Source organism: Telopea speciosissima, chromosome 4, assembly GCF_018873765.1.
Source record: "Telopea speciosissima isolate NSW1024214 ecotype Mountain lineage chromosome 4, Tspe_v1, whole genome shotgun sequence".
Lineage (NCBI taxonomy): Eukaryota > Viridiplantae > Streptophyta > Magnoliopsida > Proteales > Proteaceae > Telopea > Telopea speciosissima.
The window spans coordinates 39,819,110-39,831,141 of record NC_057919.1 but is presented as its reverse complement, the minus strand read 5'-3'; the positions used below and the strand labels follow the sequence as shown (position 1 = coordinate 39,831,141).

General features: G+C 41.7%; 1 non-coding gene across 1 annotated transcript; it reads left to right on the top strand.

Moving 5' to 3' along the window:
* Positions 1-207: 207 nt before the first annotated feature.
* LOC122660655 lies at positions 208-314 on the top strand. Its single transcript, XR_006332761.1, has one exon. It is a non-coding gene; the product is annotated as a small nucleolar RNA R71 (small nucleolar RNA).
* Positions 315-12,032: the final 11,718 nt, after the last annotated feature.

Genomic DNA, 12,032 nt, shown 5'->3' with positions numbered 1-12,032 from the left:
CCCTCAATCAGATATCCCTTAGTGGTCCTTTCAGCCTCTTGGGAAGATTCTCACTCCCTAGTCTTTTCAGCCAAGTTGGTCAAGAACGTCCAAGCATCATTCTCATTAGAAAAAGAGGTGAAGCCTGCAGGACACATAGTCTCTAAAAGCTATTTGGTTTGAAAGTCTATGCCTTCATAAATAATTTGGCAAAGCTGCTATAAATCAATACCATGGTGAGGGCATTCTAAAAGGAAGTCCTTGAATCTCTCCATGAACTTAGAGAATGATTCATGTGGTTTCTGCCTGAACTGGAGGATGTCACTCTTAAGCTTATTGGTCTTGTGAAGAGGGAAAAATTTTTTCAAGAAGACAATGGTGAACTCATCCCATGTATTAATGGAGTTTGTTGGTAGTCTATAGAGCCACTTCTTGGCCTGGTCCTTCAGGGCAAAGGATATAAACCGAAGCCTAACTCCATCATTAGTTAAATTTTGAACCTTAATTAGAACACAGACCTCCTCAAATTCTCTGAGGAAAAGATAGGCATCCTCATTAGCCATCCCATGGAAGTGGGGTAGCATACTAATGAAATGGGTCTTGAGTTTATAATTGTTCCCTGTCAATTGGCAGATTGATGCACGAAGGCTATGCAGCCCTAGCAGGGTAAAACCTATCCTTAAGAGTCTTGGGTTGTTGGTCACCCATGGTCAAAGGTGGGTTCAAAGGTGGTATTCTAATAAGACGATTAGATAAATCACGAGTCCACACTTTGGCCACCTAAACAGATATGAGGTCTCCTTCAGCAAAATTAAAGAAAAGTGAAAAAAATCACCAAAAATAAGAGGGAGTCCAAGGTTGATAGTGCATCTGTCCCTCAAGAATTGAAGCAGTGGTTCCAAAGCTGTAAGGTTGCCATATAGGTTGACAGCAAGGAAACCCGTATAGTCTTCACGAGCCACCTATGGGCGACTCCTAGTGGATTCTGATGTAGAGTGGAGGACTACTATACGTTTCTATTTTCAATAACTCTCACTACGTCGCTTTTCTGTTATCAAGAGTGGTCGCCTCCAAAGATAAGTCACATGCCAATCCACCCAACCAAGTCAAGATGTAGCATCATAGGTAACTTAATCTTATCAGGGACACCGAAAAAGGTAAGGTTTGGCCATATGAAGGACTTTAGATTGGGCGCACACACTATTTGAAACAGAAGAGAAACAAGAAGAGGTTTTTTCTCCATATTATTGTGGTTTGTCATGAGAAGGGCCATGCTTTTCCCCAACTCACATATTCTTGTTGCTTCTCCTATATTGATAAACCCTGGGGGTGGATGATAGGGTGCAAGAAGAGGCGGCCTAGTAGCATTCAATGGAGGTCCTAGATGAGGACGAGGGGGAAGGGGGTGAGGAGACATACCTTGATTTTGTGGTGCATAGTTGGGCCTTTGGAAACCAGGCTGGCCTAGATGGTGAAAGTTTGAAGGGCCTGCTTGGTTCTCTTGATTCCAGAAGAAATTGGGATGATTTCTCCATCCTGGGTAGTAAGTGTTGCTGTATGGATTATTTTGGTAGAGGGCACTTACATTCTCAGTGTTGGAATTACCCACAAGGGTGTTGGGGCATTCCTCCATAAGATGTCCAGGGGTCTGGCACCAACTGCATATTGACCCATGGTTGACCTGGTTAATCGGTATAGGCTCTTTAGGTATTAGGGACTCCAACCTTTTGATGAGGCTGTCAAGTTTGGCCTCTTTGGCTGGAACACCCTCAATCAGATATCCCTTAGTGGTCCTTTCAGCCTCTTGGGAAGATTCTCACTCCCTAGTCTTTTCAGCCAAGTTGGTCAAGAACGTCCAAGCATCATTCTCATTAGAAAAAGAGGTGAAGCCTGCAGGACACATAGTCTCTAAAAGCTATTTGGTTTGAAAGTCTATGCCTTCATAAATAATTTGGCAAAGCTGCCATAAATCAATACCATGGTGAGGGCATTCTAAAAGGAAGTCTGAATCTCTCCATGAACTTAGAGAATGATTCATGTGGTTTCTGCCTGAACTGGAGGATGTCACTCTTAAGCTTATTGGTCTTGTGAAGAGGGAAAAATTTTTTCAAGAAGACAATGGTGAACTCATCCCATGTATTAATGGAGTTTGTTGGTAGTCTATAGAGCCACTTCTTGGCCTAGTCCTTCAGGGCAAAGGGTATAAACCGAAGCCTAACTGCATCATTAGTTAAATTTTGAACCTTAATTAGAACACAGACCTCCTCAAATTCTCTGAGGAAAAGATAGGCATCCTCATTAGCCATCCCATGGAAGTGGGGTAGCATACTAATGAAATGGGTCTTGAGTTTATAATTGTTCCCTATCAATTGGCGATTGATGCACGAAGGCTATGCAGCCCTAGCGGGGTAAAACCTATCCTTAAGAGTCTTGGGTTGTTGGTCACCCATGGTCAAAGGTGGGTTCAAAGGTGGTATTCTAATAAGACGATTAGATAAATCACGAGTCCACACTTTGGCCACCTAAACAGATATGAGGTCTCCTTCAAAAATTAAAGAAAAGTGAAAAAAATCACCAAAAATAAGAGGGAGTCCAAGGTTGATAGTGCATCTGTCCCTCAAGAATTGAAGTGTGGTTCCAAAGTCAGTAAGGTTGCCATATAGGTTGACAAGAAGGAAACCCGTATAGTCTTCACGAGCCACCTATGGGCGACTCCTAGTGGATTCGATGTAGAGTGGAGGACTACTATACGTTTCTATTTTCAATAACTCTCACTACGTCCTTTTACGTTATCAAGAGTGGTCGCCTCCAAAGATAAGTCACATGCCAATCCACCCAACCAAGTCAAGATGTAGCATCATAGGTAACTTAATCTTATCAGGGACACCGAAAAAGGTAAGGTTTGGCCATATGAAGGACTTTAGATTGGGCGCACACACTATTTGAAACAGAAGAGAAACAAGAAGAGGTTTTCAAAAACTCTTTTTTTTTTTGTTTTAGAAAAGAAGAAGAGAAAGAGAGTAAATTAAAGCATTTCGAACTACTTAAAAATAAAAAAAATAAAGTGGTCAATAATCTCCCTGGCAACGGCGCCAAAAACTTATTTGAGTTAACATAATACCGCAAGCGTACGGGTCAATCGCAGCTACGGGTCGAACACAAGGAGATATATGCCACTCTATTTAACTAACTTAAGAGTAATGCAAAGTGAACCAAATTAACGTGTTAAATTAAATTAATTAAACTAATGAAAATTAACGCATCCTAACTCACAAGCATCTAAGGGATTAAATTAGCGTCCTAACACATAAGCATCTAACCTATCAAACTAATGTAAATTGGATGAAATTAACGCAAATTGGAAGGAATAAAAAAAAATGCTGCCACACTTCACAACCACATAAAAAAATAAAAGACTTCACAACCACATAAAAAAAAATAAAAGAAAGAAAGGGAGAAGAAGAAGAAGAGAGAATGAGATAGAAGACAGGGAGAATGAGTTTAAGAGTTAGAGAGTAAACCTGGATATGCTTGCATGAATGTAATTGAAGAGCTTGAATACTTGAACAAACTTTGCATGGCTTCCCCTTCTAAATCTTCAAGTCTTGTCATCAACTTAAGAACTTAGACTAGGAAGCTTAAAACCTAAACTGAAATTATTACAACCATATTGAAGATATGAATTGAAATTAAAGCATAAATTAAACCTATTACAACCATTAAATAAAAATCATAAAAGCAAACTAAAACTTAGAAAAGCCAAAAATCACAAATTAGAAGGAGGAGAAGAGAAGAAATTTCACTAAGTGAATGAACCATCTTTACAAGAGAAGTAGGGGGTATTTATAGGGGGAAGAGAGGAGAAGAGAGAAGAGAGAAGAGGGAAGTGGTAGGAGAAATATTCCCTAAGAAAAGAGAATATTCTCTTATCCTTCCTCCTTTACAATGCCTTGAATCCTAAGAAAAAGAAAAAAAAAAGAAACTAAGAGATAAAAATCCTAGCTACATAAACCATCTATTTCTAGAAAAGTAACTTTCTAGTTCTAACTTGTGCTTCCTTTTCTTTGTAGATATCTTCTCCAACCAATGAGATCAAGGCATCTTTGATCTTTCTACCTTCCATAGATGAGAGAAAATCTTTCAAAAGAAATCTATCCCAAGTAGAATTCCAAAAGTGCCCTTGAAAAGTTGGAGGAGAGAGAGAGAGAGCAAGGGTGATGACTAGGATTCTACTCACAATTAATGAAATGTCAAATCTGTCATTCAAAAAACGTGGAGCATGGGATGCCTATATAGGCCTCACTGTTGTATTCCTTCAAAAAATCACCCAAAATAGACCCAAATTTTGTCCAATTTGGAGTTCAGGAGCCCAAGATATCTCAAGTTGAAGTTGGACTGCTCCAAAGCCTTCCAAATGGAATCTTTCGGCTGACAGAATGATAAATTTTGATAATTGCACTAAGGCCCCTGGAATCTGAACTTCTGCTTTACTTTGTCCCCGGTCAACTATCAATAATTACAAATAAACCCCTATCCATAGAAACGACCGTAACTTCTTCATTTCAACTCAGAATCAAGTGCTGTTTGAACCGTTGCGAAGCTAACTCGAAGGGATACACATCCATACTATTAACTCCTCAAAATTATGCTAAGGGGCCCACTGTAATCACATTCAAGTTTGATTGATTGGCGTGATTTTTTCAGTGCTCAATCAAACTTGATTTTCTAGACTCGGCATTTATTTTCCAAACACCACTAAATAACTTAAAAATGGATCATTAGCATCTTTGCTCCATTTTCACAACAATTCACCTAAAACCTGAAAAGCACAAAAACCTCGAGTAACGTCCCAATGTATAAAATGCATGCTTTATGGCCCTAAGATTTCACACATTAATGTACTCATCATAGTTTCTTGAATCTCTCCCATACCTCTTAAGCGGTAAAGGCACTTTTCCAAAATGCCTAACCATAAAAAAAGTCACGCCCCATGTCCTAATGTGACCCATGTTCATGCATCATGGTTTCAAATTGAACATATGTCAAAATGCGTTCGATTGTTGGTCTCGCCTCAACATCTTATCCGCATCATCTCTACTCATGAAAGGATTCACTTTATAGAAAAGTCCTATACCCAATCGAGGTGCCGCAGCGTGGCTTGAGCAGCCACCGGTGCCCCGACGAAGCGGTGATGTTTCAAAGTTTGGGCCTCGGTTCCATTCGGCGGTTTAGCCTCCCGGTATAACGCGAGGGCATTTTCCTCGACGACCACCTTAAGAACTTCTTGTATTGACCATGGTTGCTTTTACGAAAAGAGCAACATGTTCAATAATCCAACACTCCTTATCGAGGCCAACAAATAATTCCTAGTTAATACATGTACATACCTATTCCACAGCCCAGTGAATTCATGTAGCCATACCAAGAAGGTGTGTTTTATTGGCTTATTCATTCAGTTCTTACTTTTATTTGTTTTGTGTCATGTTATGCATGAGGTTTGCTTGAGTTTTTAAAAAAATTTAACAATAATTCTCTTAATTATGTACCGTGTGCCTAACGCAAGTAGTTCCATCTCTTCCCAATCATAAATTTTAACACGTGCAGTGTTCTATGTCACTCCTAACTTCGTCGCTATGGATAGGTAAATCAGTCCACTATTAGCTACAAGTCCCAAGAAGAAAACCAATCGGTTCTCAACATGAGGCAATATCTCTTGTATCCCGATCAGTCTTCTCCTCAATTGCCTAATATATCGCATGTTGCTAGGGTCTCCAAGCCTAAATAATGTAGTAAGGTCCTGTCATGAAGAGGTTCTATGTATCAAGTCACTATAGATACTTAATTAAAAGAATTAAGTACATGCCTACAGAATTTAAATAGTCATGAGCAAGAGAAAATAAATGGGTTGGCTCGAGGCATCTTAATTAGCGTCTAGGGGTTCAACTTGACCGGACAACCTATCGAGATCCTATTTTTGTTGACCTAGGTTGTGGGTAGGGTGAGATCTACGCTCCCTAAAATCTCATAAATACATATTACAACATACCTAAATACCTATGTTCAGTTTGCATAACATCACTCCACCTTGGTTCATACACACATGGCAATAGGCACATAATATTAAATATTTAAGTATACTCTACTAATTTATAGGTATAGACATAATTATTCATCATCATTCATCTTAAACAAGGAAAGAATTTTATTAATTTCTCTATGCTTCTTATTCCACCATGTTAGCCCGCAAGCATTGCCTTATCTAGTCATCGATGTATTTTTAATTAAATTAAATTTAAATTTTATTATTATTATTTTATTATTTCTTTATATCCATACATTTGTAAAATTTATATTTTTGTGTTTACTATGCCAATTCTAGGAGGAAAAAAAAAAAAAAATGTAAAATTTTGTAGAAAAAAAAAAAAAAAAATTCTTTTGGGGTGTTGTTGGTGGTGGGGGGTGGTATACAAATAAGGGGGGGGAGGGGGGATTATAAAAAAAAAAGGGACCCAAAATTTTTTTTTTTTTTTTTTAGAGCTTGCCAAACACCTAGGGCAGAGCTCCAAGGCCTAGTTTGACTATTTCCACACCATGTCCACCCATTTCCACGGATCCTCCGTGTTCTTGGGTAAGATTCATCAACTTTTTCTCTTGTTTTAGAGGTCATTTCCCATGTCTTTCTTGTCTTAGTTAGGGTTTTACTATTTTTTTTCTCTTGCCCTAACTAATTCTATCCTCTCCTTTTTGCAGCCCTATGTCTATTGGTCATAGAACGGTAAGGAAATCCGTAGCACGCAAGAGGCTACGGTCCGAGAGCAAGCATTCCTCATCTTCCTCTGTGCCACACACCTCATCGAGAGAGGATTCTTCATCAGAGGAGCCGGATTTTGATTGGTTCCTATTCTCTAGGTATGAGCATTCTCGAGATTGGGACAAATTTAAGTCCCTTAAGATTGTGAATGGGAGGATGGTACAGGTGGACGACTTCCACTAGTACAACTTATATACGAGGTTCAATATCCTAGGTTGGGCTTCTATGTTGTCACCCACCGAGCCATGTTACCCTAACTTGGTTCGTTATTTTTACTGTAACCTAGTGCCATCTGGGGCACAGGAGTTTGGGTTGGAGAGCAGGGTTAAGGGGGTGGATATTAGACTTACCACGGCCACCTTAGTAGAGATCCTGGGGTTGCCTAACACAGGCGAGAGGTGCTACTATAAACCCAGGATAGACATTTTGGACATGTTTTCCTTGGAGACTAGGAGGAGGGTCTTCAAAGCATGATCGGTTCAGAGGGGACTCCTAAATCTGAGTTGCCTATAAGCCCAGTGCCCGAGTCATTAGTAGATGCGTTTCATATAACATTTACCCGAAGGGCGGGAATAGAGGTAGTATTTCTATGTTGAGAGCCTACATTACTTATTGCCTATTGGGTGCGGACAAGGGGGGTCTAGTTATAAACCTCCCATATCTACTACTTCAGGCCATGTTGCATCATGCCCAAAACCCTTCTGATGGGAACCTTCCATATGGGAAGTTCCTAACTTTGGTATTTAGCCACTTTGGTGTTCCCTTGGGTGGTGAGTATATGGAGAGGGACAGATCTAGACCCATCAACAGGACCTCAATCCTGAAGATGAAGGTACCAGGGGAGCCAGGGAGTGATCCAGAGGAGGGAGACCAGATGGAGCAGGGCGAGGAGCAAGGAGAGGAGCTAGAGGAGGAGGGCCACTTGGAGGGGGTTGGAGCACAGTTCACTGATTTGCCCGCATATGAGGCGACTGGTGCCACTACCTCACAGGTGCCAGAGTCCTTTGAGTGGTCTCAGATGATGTCTCAGTTTCAGGGCCTCAGCACCCAGCTCACTGACATGTCTACTAGGATGGATCGGGGCTTCTCGTCCCTTGAGAGCAGAGTGGGATCAGTAGAGCGACACCTGGACTTTTGGGATACATTCTATCACGTTGACTCACGACAGTCTCAGCCCCCACCAGGTGAGTTACCTTCGCCAGAGTAGCATTCCAGCCTGCTTCCACATATTTAGCCTGACTTGACATGATGTAGCTCTGACTTTTGTCTTCTCTCTTTTTTTTTTTTATAGTTTATGTATTTTTTTTTTTTTTTGTCAACTTATGTAAATTGAAAGTAGTACTTTCAGTCAAACTTCATGTAGTGGCTTGGCCACAGTTATCCTTGTATTAATGTAATTATGAAATTTGCCTTTTAATTACATCTACCTCCCCTGTAGCTTTTACTTTAAGACATGTTTTATTATTGGTAGCTTATTATTCCCAATTTGCATCCCATGAATGTAGAAAGAGCCTCACGCTCTGATACCAAGCCCTGTCACACGCCAAACCACCCCCTGGGAGGATTAGGTTAGGTGACTCAAATTGCATAACGGCAATCTGCCAAATCCCACGGATCTAGAAGCAGTTAATACACTCACGGACACACATCCAAAGCATTATCACAAATAATATCAGAGTGTTGCAGATAATCTAAAATTAAAAGAAGAAAGAGAAAGCATAGAGATACGAGAAATGATTGTGATATATTTACAAAGTAAAAATTGTTCCATTCCCCATTACAACCCACAAACTGAACAGTGAGGACTGACATATACATAAGCTGAAGTAAAAGTAACTATGTACAGGGCGAGATAACTCAACCCCAAAAAGAAAAGAAGAAACTAAAATAGAAACAAAAATGGGAATAAACTCCTAACAAAATCAAAATGGAGTCCCCAAGACAAAATGTCACGCCCCTATCCCGATGTAATAAATATTTCCACATAGGGGTATGACTGGGACAATTACACATCATCCCAACACCTACCAGGATCGCGGATATAGTGCACCGAGTCACAGTCCACCCTATCATCACTTCTTGATAACAGAAAAGGAACGTACAAAAGGAATGAACCGTTCTAAATACAGAGTTAGCGGAAGCAAAATTAAATTAAATCATGTGAAATTATAGAGCACCAGTTCTCTAATGATAACACATATTATAATTCTAACATAAGTAACCATTCATTACTCTCGCTATATATAGACATACAGTTTATACATACATGTGGGGATGAAGACAGAAATAATAAAAATACAATTAATTGCCCCAAGGGCACTAATCTTGGGTGTACATCTAAATCCAAGTCACAGCCGCTGGTCCCACTTAATTCGCATCCAATGGTGCTCATCCAAGTAGTACCTCCTGCATAATCAACTAAAAAGGGTTGCGCAACGGGGTTAGCTACACTAGCTAGTGAGAGAGCAAAGGGGAATGCACATACACCAAACAATCAATATCAATCAGAATGATGCATGCTAATGTTAGATTCATTTTCCACCTAACACACAATTCTATCGGTCAAGTATATGCTACTGTGATAGCTCGGGAGACATTGAGGGTCACTTATCCTATCGCCCCAATGAATCCTCAACTATCACCTAGGGACCTACGCCAGTAGAAGCCATCATGACCACCCAGTGGCAAACCCCGATAGCCATCACTACCCCTGGCCTGGCCTCTCACACCTCCATAGACCACAGGTGCTCAGACTATCCAACACATAAACCCCTATTGGCAAGGGTCGTAGCATAAGGTAACAAGCATCCTAGCAGCAGATATACTATATGCAGGGTCCTATTATCCCGAGAGGTATTCCGGGTGCATCAATGTCCCATTCCATCTAGTACCCGCGTACCAGCACGGCACGACACTTACAGTTCAGGATGACATACAATAGTTTTCATAATTAAATAAATTGGGGTTCCGATACCGACACACTCGACATCGTAGCCTGATACAATGGTGAGCATGCTATCACATTCATAACAATTCACATTTGAATAATAATGCAATGCGCACAATGCTTATAAATATACCTAGCATGCTTAATATTAACAATTATTTAATAATCAAACCCAACAAGGTCACCCAGAACCCACTCACCTAACACAGGCATCGCCATGTGTGGTTGACATGAATCTCACCTGGGCTTCCCGCTCCCCCATTGAGTTGGGTAGCCTAGGAATACAATAACAATCATTAAAGCATGTATAGAAGGGTCCCATGTTGGGCCCATAAGGTTAAAATCAGATTTCAACCAAGACAGCACGAACGGACTCATGGGCAGAGGAAAATAGGGTACTCGGCCCTTGACTCCTTTCAGGCCAAAAGATAAAAATAGAGTAAGCGGACCCATGAGCGGAACTTCTTACTTGAGTCCGGTGGTTGATCCTTTTGACACCTAAAGCACACTTAAAAGGGAGCGAATCCACGGGCAGATGTGCATCTTGGGTCCGCCCCTGCATCCGTTCAATTTCCTGAGACAGGATCGAAGAGCAACAGGTTCTAGGCGGAGGCAAACAGAGTTAATCCGTGCCTTCTTTCGCTCAGGCCATTACGCAGGGTTTGTACTGGGCGAACTGACTGGTGGCACCACGATAGATGGATTCGGTCGTTCGTCCGCCGACTCTCTCTTCCGAGATTGCAGAGGGCTTCAGCTCCAGCTTGAAGCTTGGAGCTCCATAGGACCTCAGGGACAAGGGAGAGGAGTCTAAGTCCTCCTGGGGTCACTAAATCCTAGGTCCACCTCAAGGATCCAAGATCCTACAAGGGTTGGGTCTCAATTCAGTCCAAGGGTTGGGTTTCAAGGTTCAGCCAAGGGTTCAATGGCCATGGCTGCAATTACAACACTTAGAGGCCTAGGTCATCATCCATTAGAGCTCCCAACTAGGGTTTAGCTTCACCTTGAGTCCCAAATGGAACCCTAGGTTAGCCCTAGCTCAAGAAACCAACAAATAAGAAGGGAAATGAGGGAGAGCTAGGTTGAGGGAGCTTACCTTGGTGAGCTTCCTTCTTCCAGCTACTCTCTCCATTTCTTCTCCTCCTCTTTCTCTTCTCCTTTGGATCCGGCCTGCTGGGTAGGAGGTGTGGGGATGCCAGCCACCTTGCCATGGCTTCCATCCTCTTGCCTTCCCCTCCTATTCCTCTTCTACATCTCCTTCTTCTTCCTTCCTCTTCCTCCTTCTCTTTTCTCTTGTCTCTTCTCCTCCACGATTTATGGGGGAGGGGGAGAGATAAGTGAATGAGAGGGGTTCTTTTAGTTTTAAGAGGGTAGAAGGGACCTTAGGGTGTGTTTGGCTTAGGTATCCCCAATCACTTAGTGGCCCTAGGTCTTAAATGGGTTTTAGTTTAGGTCTTAGGGCTTGTTTGGTCTTGGTCCCAACCATTAGGTCCATTAAGTCATGTTTGGGGTGCACCCTAAGTTCATAGGACTTAATTGTCCACTAGGGTCTGTTTGGTTTAGGCTACAGTATATAAAACTCATTAGTCACCCAAGTTAAGCCTTACGGGCTCAAGGCCCACTCAACCAAGCAATGGTGAGGGTAGGGGTCCATACGGTCCAAAGGTTCAACTAGGGTGTCCGGGACACGGGTATGTGGGTCCCCCAGGAAAATAACCCAAAAAGGCTGATGACAGCATGGACGGATCCTCGAGCGGATTCAATAAGAGTGAGTCCGTTCGTAACTCCAGTGCTGCTGTCATGGCCTAAACTTCAAGGAAAATTACAGGGCTTTGGCCCACACTTCCAAGTCTTCGAGGGGAATCTTTCTATGGTATTTCCAGTTCAAGGTCATCAGTGTTGACCATGGTCATAAGGCATTACCCATTGGGTAAGGGTCCAAGCTACCCCGGGTATAAGGGGATATCTAGGGTGCGGGTGTAACACAAAAGCATCAAGAGCAACCTTCACGGGCCATCTTCAGTAACCACTGAGAATGCTTGCATCATTGGCACGACCTCCGTCGGGGTCCATACCAATATCATCATAACCACCACGGCTCTCCTCCGCAAAACAAGCCTCCACGCCATAGGGGCATCTGTCTGAATAATCATCTAATAGAAAAAAAAACATATATAATAGAGTGTAAGCCCCACTGAGCCCGTGAGTGAAATATATCATCATGCATGCATATGCAACCACAATCCACATGATCCTACATGATATGTAAGTCCAAATTTCTTTATTAGCCACCTATCA